A 12,125-nucleotide genomic window follows, 5' to 3' on the forward strand; every position below is an offset into this window, starting at 1 on the left:
AGGCTTTGATCATGGAGCCAACAGCACTTCGTCGCTTCTTCCTCAGCAAGGCTTTGGGCATTCGCTCTGTTGCATCAGGGAAGAAGAGCTGCGGGAGAAACTGGTTTCTCTTTGGCTTTGCTTTCCCGAGCTCCATTTTCCCGTCCTGGGTTCTGTCAAGGCGAAATAAGCAGACACAGCCTCCACCCTGCAGCAGCGTGCGTCGCCTAGGATGGCACTCTATGCCCACTACAATCTCCTGGTGTAAGTGAGGCTTGACCTTTTACTCTGGAGCTCAGGCGGACTCGGGGACTAGGCCAGGGCCTTTTCCACAGGAGAGGAGAGGTGACAGGATCCCTGCACACCGCCCGTGCACAGGGATGGGGAGCTATGGGGCTGTCCCCACTCCTTCCCCGGACTCCCCGTGCCTTTGCGAACGCTTCCACATCCTGGAGGAGGACGGCATCTAACTGCGCCCGTTCCTCCTGGAGCTGTTTCTGCGAGTTCAGGGCCGGGTGCCTGGTGACAAGCCCAATTCTGCCCTAAGGACAGGTGGCCCTGAGCTAATGTCCCCTTGCGCGCAGAGGCACAGGACAGGCCTGCCTTCCGCTCAGACTCCTTCCTCAGAGTGGAGCACGCGCCCCTGCCCTAGGTGTCCTCTCTTTTCTCCTTATCAGCCAGGCTAACATTTCTCTGCACAGGTAGCGGGTGAAACTTGTCTTGCCACGGACACGCTGCTCCTCACAGGCCCGGCTGTCCTGCATCGCGACCGTTTCCGGATAATAACACCAAAGGCTCCTTCTCTTGTCACGAGGCCCCCGTCTGCACATTCCCAGACATGCTCCTGGGGAGAGCGCATTGACAGACCTGTCCCTTTCCTTCAGGCTCTTTCCAAAGGCGCAACCACGCTTCTCTCTCGGGCAGTGGGGATGCCGGGGCAAAGAGGATTTCGCTCCATGTGGGTTTATTACACCGTGCTGTGGAGACCTCCTCAGGCAAGCAACAGCATCCCAAGACCCGACTGTGGGAATGCGGTGCTTTCCCAGAGGGGAAGCCCAGGCAAAGAGTCTTTCGCTCTATGCGGGTTTCTCCCTCCGTGCTGCGAAAAGCACAGCATTCTCCACAGCACGTTGTAATAAACCCTCATGGAGCGAAATACTCTTTTCTTGGGCATCCCTTATGCCTGCACGAGAAGACTAGTTGCGCCTGAGGAAACAGCCTTAAGGAAAGGGATACGTCTGTCACTGCACTCCCCAGGAGCATGTCTGGGGAAGGTGCAGCGCGACGCTCTGGGGGAAGACAATGTGCCGTTGGCCTTATTGTTGGGAAAAGCTTGCGAAACAGGAGATCCTGCAATGGCAGGAACAGCAGGCGGGTGGCAAGAGACGTGTCATCTGCTCTCTGTATGGAGAAAAAGAAGCTTGGCTGCTAAGAAGGGACGAGCGAACGACTAGAGCAGGCGCGAGTGCTCCACTCTGAGGAAGGAGTCTGGGCAGAAGGCAGGCCTGTCCTGTGCCTCCGGGCCCAAGCGGCAGCAGCTCCTTGGCTACCTGTCCATAGGGCAGAAGTGGGCTTGCCACCAGGCGCCCGGTCCTGAACTCGCAGAAACAACTCCTGGAGGAACGGGAAATCAGATGCTGCCTTCCTCCAGGATGTGGCAGCATTGGCGGAGGCAGCGGGTGTCCCCAGGAAGGAGGGACAGTTACCAATTACTCCCCATCGCAGGGCGCGGGCGGTGTGCAGTGATCCTGTCGCGTCTCCTCTCGGCTGGGGAAGGCACTGGCCTTGTCCCCAGTTCACCTGAACGCCGGAGCAAAAGGGCACGTCTTGCCTACGCTGGGAGATAGTATTGTGAGCAGAGTGCCATACTAGGCCACGCACGCTGCTGAAGGATCGAGGCTGTGTCTGCTTATTTCGAATTGAGGGGTGAACCCAGGACGCGAACATGGAGCCCGGGAAAGCCCCTGGAAACGGCCATAACAAAAGGGACACGTCTGTCACCATGCTCCCCAGGAGCAAGTCTGGGGGAAAGCGGAGCACGAAGCCCCGTGAGAAGAGGAGCCGTTGTCCTTGTTGAGAAACTGTCGCGAAGCAGGAGAGCCTGCCCTGGCAGTAACAGGCGGCTGGTGGCAAGACAAGTGTCACCCGCTCGCTGTGTGGAGAGAATGAAGCCTGGCTGCTAAGGAGACTCGAGGGGACGACTAGGGAAGGCGCGCGTGCACCCCTCTGAAGAAGAAGTCTGGGCAGAATGCAGGTCTGTCCTGTGCCTCTGGGCCCCAGGGGACAGCAGCTACTTGGCCACCTGTCCATAGGGCAGACGTGGGCTAGGCACCAGGCGCCCTGCCCTGAACTCGCAGAAAAACAGCTCCTGGAGGCACGGGCTGTCAGATGCCGTCTTCCTCCAGGATGTGGCAGCGTTGGCGGGCCATGCGGTGTCACGGGGAAGGAGGGACGGTTACCCATTATCCCCATCCCAGGGCGCGGGCGGTGTGCAGTGGTACCGTCGCATCTCCTCTCGGCTAGGGAAGGCAATGGCCTAGTCCCTTGTCCACCTGAGTGCCAGAGCAAAAGGGCAGGCCTTGCCTATGCCCGAGGATGGCATTGTGAACAGAGTGTCGTCCTAGGCCACGCACGCTGCTGAAGGGTCGAGGCTGTTTCTGCTTATTTCAGCTTGGCAGGGTGAACCCAGGGCGCGAACATGGAGCCGGGAAAGCAAGGCCCAAGAGGCACCAGCTCTCCCACAGCTCTTCTTCCCTGCCGTGACTGAAGCCTTGCTGAGGAAGCAGCGGCGAAGTGCGTTTCGCTCCAAGCCCAAAGCCTCTGCGAAAGCACAGCATTTGCTTAGAAATCAGAGTCGGATCTGCTGGCTGCTGCTCTTGCTTGCCTGAGCCCAGTCTCACGGTGGGAGAAACCCGCATAGAGCGAACGCCTCTTTGCCCGGGCATCTCCTCAGGGAAAGCACAGCATTCGTTGGGCAACCAGAATCTTGTTTGAGGAATTTTGCTGCTGCTTGCCTGAGCTAGTCTCCACAGCACGGTGGATGAATCCCGCATGGAGCGAAATTCTCCTTGCCCTAGCATCCCCTCTGCCTGAGAGAGAAGCGTGGTTGCACATCTGGAAAGGTCTTTAAGGAAAGGGACACGTCTGTCACCATGCTCCCCAGGAGCAATTCTGGGGAAGGCGCAGCACGCCGCCCCGGGAGAAGAGACGGTGCCGTTGGCCTTGTTGTCGGGAGACAGTCTCGAAGCAGGAGAGCCTACCCTGGTAGGAACAGCGGGGTGATGGCAATAAAAGTGTCACCCACTCCCTGTGCGGAGAGACAAGACTGGCTGCTAAGGAGACACAAGTGGATGACTAGGGTAGGCACGCGTGCTCCCCACAGAGGAAGGTGTCTCGGCAGAAGGCAGGCCTGTACTGTGCCTCTGATCCCAAGGGGACAGCATCTCCTTGGCCACCTGTTCCTAGGGCAGGCTTGGGCTTGCCACCAGTAGCCATAACCGGAACTCGCAGAAACAGCACCCAGGAGAAATGGGCAGTCAGATGCCATCTTCCTCCAAGATGTGGCAGCATTGTCGGTGGCAGGCAGTGTGCTGGGGAAGGAGTGGGCACAGTCCCCCACAACTCCCCATCCCAGTGCACGGGCGGCGTGCAGGGATCCTGTTGCCACTCCTCTCCTGTGGGGAAGGCACTGGCCTAGATCCTAAGGCCGCCTGAGCTCCAGAGCAAAAGGCCAAGCCTTGCCTATGCCAGGAGATGGAAGTTGGCAGAGTGCCACCTTAGGACACGCACGCTGCTGCAGGGTTGACTGTATCTCCTGAGTTTGGGTAGGCAGGGGGAATCCAGGGCGTGAACATGGAGCCTGGGAAAGCATCGCCAAAGAGGCACCAGCTCTCCAGGGCTCTTATCCTTGACGGAACAGAGCGAACGCCCAAAGCCATGCTGAGAGAAGCAGCAGAGAAGTGCAGATCGCGCCAAGCTGAAAACCTCTGGCTGGGAAATCAGAGTCGGTTCTGTGGGATGCTCTTGCTTCTTGCCTTAGCCTAGTATTCGCAGCACAGTGGGAAAAATCCGCATAGAGCAAAAGCCTCTTTGCCCAGGCATCCCCTCTGGGAAAGCCAGCTTTCTTTGGGATATCAGAGTCAGGTCTGTGGGATGTTGCTGCTGCTTGTCTGAGCTAGTCTCCACAGCACGGTGTAATAAACCGGCATGGAGCAAAATCTTCTTTGCCTGGGCATCCCGTCTGCCTGAGAGAGATGCTTGGTTGCTCCTGTGGGAAGTGTCTTAAGGAAAGGAACACATCCGTCACTGCGCTCCCCAGGAGCATGTCTGGGGAAGGTGCAACATGCTTCCCGGGAGAAGAGAAGGAGCCGTTGGCCTTATTGTCGGGAAAAGGTCGCGAAGCAGGAGAGCCGGCACTGTCAGGAAGAGCGGGCCGGTGGCAAGACAAGTGTCACCCGCGTCCTGTGCAGGGAGACCGACGCCTGGCTGCTAAAGAGATATGAGAGTACGATGATGGCAGGGGCGCGTGCTCCACTCTGAGGAAGGAGTCTGGGCAGAAGGCTGTCCTGTCCTGAGCCTCTGGGCCCAAGGGCACAGCAGCTACTTGGCCACCTGTCCATATAGGACAGAAGTGGGCTTGCTACCAGGCGCCCTGTCCTGAACTCACAGTAACAGCTCCAGGAGGAACGGGCAGTCAGAAGCCGTCTTCCTTCAGGATGTGGTACCATTGGCGGAGGCAGCGGGTGTCCCGGGGAAGGAGGAACAGTTACCCATTACTCCCATTCCCAGGGCGCGGGCGGTGTACATTGATCCTGTCGCGTCTCTTCTCGGCTGGAGAAAGCACTGGCCTAGTCCCCTGTCCACCTGAACGCCAGAGCAAAAGGGCAGACATTGCCTACACTGGGAGATGGCATTATGAGCACAGTGCCATCGTAGGCCATGCACGCTGCTGCAGGGTGGAGGCTGTGTATGCTTATTTCACCTTGGCAGTTTGAATCCAGGACGCGAACATGGAGCCGGGAAAGCAAGGCCCAAGAGGCACCAGCTCTCCCGCAGCTCTTCTTCCCTGACGCGACTGAAGCCTGGCTGAAGAAACAGAGGCGTAGTCCATTGTGTACATATACCACTTCTTTTTATCCATTCATCTGTTGATGGACATCTATGTTCTTCCCACAGTTTGGCTATTGTGGACATTGCCCCTATAAACATTCGGGTGCACGTACCGCTTCGGATCACTACATTTGTATCTTTAAGGTAAATACCCAGTAGTGCGATTGCTGCGTCATAGGGTAGCTCTATTTTCAACTTTTTGAGGAACCTCCATGCTGTTTTCCAGAGTGGCTGGACTAGCTTGCATTCACAGCAAGAGTGTAGGGAGATTCCCCTTTCTCCACATCTTCTCCAGTATCTGTCGTTTCCTGATTCGTTAATTTTAGCCATTCTAACTGGTGTGAGGTGGTACCACATTGTGGTTTTAATTTGTATTTCCCAGTTGAGCACTTTTTCATGTGTCTATTGGCCATCTGGATGTCTTCTTTGCAGAAATGTCTGTTCATGTCCTTTTCCTATTTCTTGATTGGATTATTTGTTCTTTGGGTGTTGAGTTTGCTAATCTCCTTATAGATTTTGGGTACTAACCCTTTATCTGATAAGTCATTTGTGAATATCTTCTTCCATTCTGACAGTTGTTGTGGTTTTGTTAACTGTTTCCTTTGCCGTGCAAAAGCTTTTGATCTTGATGAAGTCACAATAGTTTATTTTTACCCCTAATCTTTCTGTGACCCCACAGGACCTCAGACCACACTGTCCCTGAGTGGGTTCCACCCCTTCTTAGCTTCTGGATCAATGTCCCTCAGTGGAACAGACATTTAAAATTTCTGATTTTGTGCTCTGCTGCTCTGCTGCTTCCCAGGAGACGATTCCTCCCCCAATGATCTATTATCTTCCTGTTGCTTTGGATTCACTTCTCTACACGTCCAACCTTTCAGAAAGTGGTCAATTTTCTGTTCCTAAAATTGCTGCTCTTCTTTTCTATCTTCTGTTGAGTTTGTATGTGCCCGGCATGGTTTGATACCTATCTAGCTGAACTTCTGGGATCTGATGTCATTTTAGTCAGCTAATCCTCTGCCATCTAGCCTCTCTCCCAGGTAAGATAACTTTAATAAAACCAGGATTCCAAACACATTTCTATAACATAGGTCTTTGTTAAAACACATTCTCAATCATACATAATTTAAATTTTATAAATTACTATCCCTTCAGAAACAATTGCTATTACCCTTCTCAGATTCATGCTGGAATGCCCAGGAAACTCTTCTATAGATATTTTTCTTTGACCTACCAGATGGAAACATTACTAAGCCAAGTCCATCTTTATTATCTGAAAGATTTTATACTTTATACTTCTACTTCTTAGCTCTCTGATTTTATATTCTATTTCAATTATACTATGGCTCAAAACTGATCTTGTAGATTTACTTAATTAATTAGGACTGCCAACTATTCAATCTGTAGAAAAATGAAAGCAAGTAAGACATTAATGCAGAAAAGAATAGCTACTATTTGGGGAATAAAATATAATTCTTAAGTAAGCTGGTGGGAAAATGGTTTAGTATTTTTAAAAGTATCTACTGTACACAATAATAACTTGCATTTATTGTACTCTTTCTAATTAGATAAGAGGAATTTTAAACTTGAGAATTAATAAATATTTTCAAACTATCCACTAATTGCAGTACAAAGCTTATTTTAAATTGGTCCAAAGTAATATGAAAGTAGGAATACTTTTATTATCAAATAACACAAATGGAAAAAAAATTACAGCACGTGGTTATTTTGAAAGAATTCAGTTAAAAAACATGATGGTGTGCCTGGGTGGCTCCGTATGTTAAGCATCTCACTTTGGCTCAGGCCATAATCTCAGGGTCCTGGGGTCTAGCCCTGCTTTATGATTCCTGATCTGTGGGGAGTCTGCTTCTAAAACAAACAAACAAAAGAAATCATGGTAGTATACAGACATACAAAAAGTGAGTTAATAAATTGGTTAGAAATTTTTATGATTATTGTGACAATATTACCACTAAATTAGATCTTATTAAAAGATCAGAAAGGCTGTTATGTTGAGCTATTAATTAATATGACCCAGAAATGGTAGGATAGATAATCTTTTTTCTCTAGTTATTTCCAGTGTTATATGAATGTAACTGGTCACATGAAGCTCTAAAATTTGTTATAATATTCATTTTTTTGCTTACATAGATATGTTTATTAGTAACAAGGTAACTTGCTATTTAGATTAAAAACAATCTGTTTTCTGAAAAGAAGAAATAAAGGAAAGCCATACTGAAAACAAATAAAATTATCATGAAATAAATAATTGAACATTTCAGTAAGATTTACACAAATAGTGCTTGTTTAACTTTACCTTTAAACATTATTTTACGTCTCTCATTGCAGAAGTTGACCTAAAATCTGAAATAAATATTGATCATGTAACATTATAAAATATAGCTGTCTCTATATTAATTCTAAGTATACATTTTTAGATCTTAGCGCAAACTTCACTTTATGCCTATTGTAGAATAGGATGAACGAATTTAGAGAAATAGATCTAAGCCCTTCTTTTAAACTCAACAGATATTAGTTCAGAAGACTAGATCTGAAGATTATAAAAAAAAAAACTAAAATACAATACCAACAACTTTTGGAAGAGATCTTTGCTAATAAAAAAGTGTCTAGGCAGGGATGCCTGGGTGGCTCAGTCAGATAAGCATTCGAATCTTGGCTTCAGTTCAGGTCATGATCTCAGGATCTTGAGATTGTGCCCTCTGTCAACCTCTGCACTCAACATGTCTCCACTTGAGATTCTCTGCTCCTCTGCCCCTCCCCCTGCTCACATGTACTCTCTCTCTCAAATAAATAAACAAATAAAATATTTTTAAAAAATGAGCACAGAAACCACCTAAAAGAAGTAAAAAAAATTGCTTAAAATCAGTTTATCTGGAAATATGTGAAAAATAAGTGGTATGTGTATTCAATACTAAACTAACTCTTCAAAGAAGTTACAGAAGAAGAAATCACAAGTGGAAAAATGTCTGAAAAAATTTCCACAAGTGGAAAACATTCTGAAAAGTTGTAAATAGGAACAGTTAAGCCCTGTTAACTCAAAGACCTAATAAAGTAAGTTTTAAATATAACATCTTAATTTTATAAAATTCTTAGAAATGATTACTAATATTTATAATGATATCTAAAGAAATATTATTTTTGTGACTTTAGCTTAAACTCGATTCAATAACTCTGGTGATATATGAAGAATCACTTGTTAGTATGGAAGTTTTTTTGGTACTTATATGAAACCTTCTTCATGAAAAGTCTTTTTTTTTTAATTGAGAAGGTTTTAGAAATTTCTTAGGGAAAGTTATACTATTAAAGTCATACATTGTGCTGTTTAGAAGTCAACAGTGTTAAATTTGGAACCATATATTTTATTTTGGACCAAACATGGACAAAGAAGATATATATGCATTGAGTTTTTATCAACTGTGTTGTATAGCAAAAAACTTATTTATGATCATTTTTATATGTATTTTTTACAATTTTTGGAGGAAGGGGTGATTTTTAAAATTCTACCGACTATGCTCTTCAGTTTGTTTAATGTAATTGTGCATTCTATTGCATTGCTCAAATAATAAATTTTATGTTTCAGTTCCAATTATATCTTAAATTCCATTTTATATGTTGGAAATATGAAACTGATGCCAAGGAAGTAAGGGTTTCATTAGGAAATAATTAGCATGTACCTCATTAGCCAAAAGGTCATACTAAAAAAAGCATGAAAATATGCATCCATTTATTCACTTAAAAATTTGTTGAGCTGGTCAAACACAAAGATTGAAAGTGATAGCTACTAAAACTTATGATGGGCATATAATAATGTATAAATATAAGGACTTGTTTTTTAAAATGGTATAGACTGGTAATAAAATAAAGACTTTCAATCATTATAGCCCTTGGAGATTTCAACATGTAGTTAACACCTAAAATCTAGAAACATGTAGTTAACACCTAAAATCTAGAAAATGATTAGAAAACTTTTGATATTTCCAATAGTAAAATTTTAAGGTATGTTTTTACATTTCCATTCCAGTTATGAAATATGTATTTATAAGATAAATACCAATAATTAATTTAGACCTGCATTAGCTTCCCTGATCTAATAAATAGTTAGAAATGCAACTTAGGACAAAGTAGCTACCCTTCTAAGTCTTCAGTTTCTTTTTTTGCAAACAATAATGGTCAACTTTTCTGCAGTGCTTAATATGTGACTAGAATCTTGTTAAGCATTGGACTATTTAATTATTTTAACTGCAAGAGGTGTGCATGTGTGTATGCGTGTGTGAACTGAAACACAGAATAGGTCAGATATCAAGATATTACAATTAAAAAATGATGGAGTTGAAAGTTGAATCTATTCTTGTCTAGATTCATTGCTTATGATCATAATAAGTCCACATGGTTCCCACTGAAAATTATGTATGACAATTCAAAGAAAGAACAAAAATGAAGTGTTTAACATAGTGTCTTGCTTGTATAAAATGCTCAGTTGACATTAGCCACAGTTACAATTATATTAATAGATCTATTATTAATATATGTTATTTATCACATACAATTATATATTAAATGCATAAATATAAAACAAAGCAAAATTTAGTATGATATTTTTAGTGTTCTTTAGATCACCATAAATTTTTAATATAATATCATGGAAACTAATATAATCCAGATATAATGCCTGTACCAGAGTTCTAGGAAGTTGAATAAACAAACAAAGAAGCATTCAAAGCAACTCATTAAAATACAAAGAATTAAAATATGCTGGGTCCCAGAGTCCAAAGATATAGAGTGATTGGGTATGTATGGTAGGTAGTGGATATGTTTTCATTGAGCAAATATTTACATTAATTAAACAAAAGAAATCAATGTGTTGAAGATCAGTGAAACCATTTACCATTGCCAGAGAAGGTATTTTAAGACATTGCCAAGAGAAAGTTACAATGAAACCTGAGGTGTTGAATTACAATTATAGATATCATTACATTATGGACAGATAAATAGGGCATAGGCAGAGTATATAAGTGTATATAAATATATTCCAAGATATATTTTCAGGTTTTGTCTATATAGTTTGGAATGTGAAGGCAATTAACACTCTAGTAATGAGCATATTGAGAACATTGGTACTGATTTTGAAAGGACATCTGCCATTAAATGTGACCAAGTTTATGTGGAAAAAAGTGCAAGATGAGCCTAGAACATTGTTTTGTTCTAGAAAGTAGGAAAATGCACAATGCATTGTGTGAATATATCAAAAGGCACATTTGTTCCAACATGCAATTAGAGTTCTTGGGCCCCATTCTCTGCTGCACTAAGGAAAAGGACAAATATTTTAGTTTTTTTCCATATGCCATGCACCATTCTAGTAATAGATTTTATTAGTGGTATGATAGTCTCCATACAGATCATAAAACATACCCATAGTTTAAACCATAAATTTATCTGTCTCCCATTTAAGTACCTAAAAGTAGATAGTTCAAAGCTACAGTGTTGGGACCCTGGATCTATCAATCACATCACTCTATTGTAGAAGGTTATATTTGAAAAATCATTTCATGTTCCAAGATATCCAGTCATCATAAGTCATGATATCTCTAATTCAGTGAAGAAGGAGAAAGAGAAGGAGAATGAGAAGAAGACGAAGACAAAGACGAAGACGAAGATGAAGACGAAGAAGAAGAAGAAGAAGAAGAAACAGCAGTAGAAGCACCAGAGGAGGAGGAGGAGGAATAAGAGGAAGAAGAAGGGTGAAGAGGAGGAAGAAGAAGGGTTTATGTTTCTTTAATGACATTTTCTACCAGTGACACTTCACACCTACAGGAATTTTCTTGCAAGAGCCTGGTCATATGACCGTACACATCTGCCAGGGTGAGTAGGAAACACATATATTTCATGGAATTGTATGCTGAATTAAAAGATACATATTTTATTACTATAAAACAATGATAGAAATTGATATTGGAAGAGTACAAATAACAATATTTACTCCAATAATTATTCTTAATTCATTCACACACTCCTTTGCCCCCAATTAATCTAAATTACTTTCAATACATTCAAATCTATAAGACAGCACTAAATTTCCTTTTCTTGTAAATCTGCTGTCTAGTCTACTCTCACTGGGTTTCTAATTTTCTCTATTTACTTGCTGCACAGATGCCCTTCTGGGATCATCTGTCCTGATTATCCTATTTATTTTATTCAATCAGGTTGGTGGTTTCATTAGGAAATGTTTGTTTTCTATATCATCACAACTTTTCTCATGGGATGATCAAATTCCAAAGAAAAATAATACATTTTTATAACTGTTTCTAAATGCTATTCTATTCTTATTAAGACATCTATATTTTTTTATGCTTTTCAGGGGATAGATCTTTGTTTTCTGTCATTGTGCAGGAGGGACAGAATAACCACATATGATAGGGATTACTGTACCAGTGAAAGGTTTCCTCAGATCTGTCATGTGAAGTTAGAGGGAGATGATTGTGAATAAACTAGGAAGCGGTTTTTCACCAGAACCACATATGCCAGTGCCTGGATTTTGAACTTTCTAACCTCCAGAACTTTGAGAAATAAAATTCTATTGTTTACAAACAGGTCTGTGGTATTCTTTTATAGCCCAAATGGACTAAGAAATTATGGAAATTATGGAAAATAACTAACCAAATATATAAAAATGAATATACCCATATAATTGGAATTTCATGCCAACTGGATTTGAAAAGAACCGTGGTTTAGTAAGTATACTGAATACTGAACTTTTATTCACATCTATGAATCTTTGTAAATTAGGATTTTCACCTGTGACAGCCATTAAATGAAATATTGACATAAATTGATCTCGATTTAGATTTTGAGTTATTGTACTGAAAGTTTTAAATACTACTTACATAATAATGGACCTATTCAGTCAAAGTGATTCTCTAAAGTGTATTAAAATAAATAATTGTAAACTATCAACATAGTGATATGAGTGTAAGGAAGACTTAGTTTCATTAAAAATATTATAAATAACCAAATTCTTTACT

The sequence above is a fragment of the Mustela putorius genome, unplaced genomic scaffold (genome assembly GCF_011764305.1).
Source record: "Mustela putorius furo isolate JIRA1106 unplaced genomic scaffold, ASM1176430v1.1 tig00000314_pilon_pilon_pilon, whole genome shotgun sequence".
NCBI classification, from domain to species: domain Eukaryota; kingdom Metazoa; phylum Chordata; class Mammalia; order Carnivora; family Mustelidae; genus Mustela; species Mustela putorius.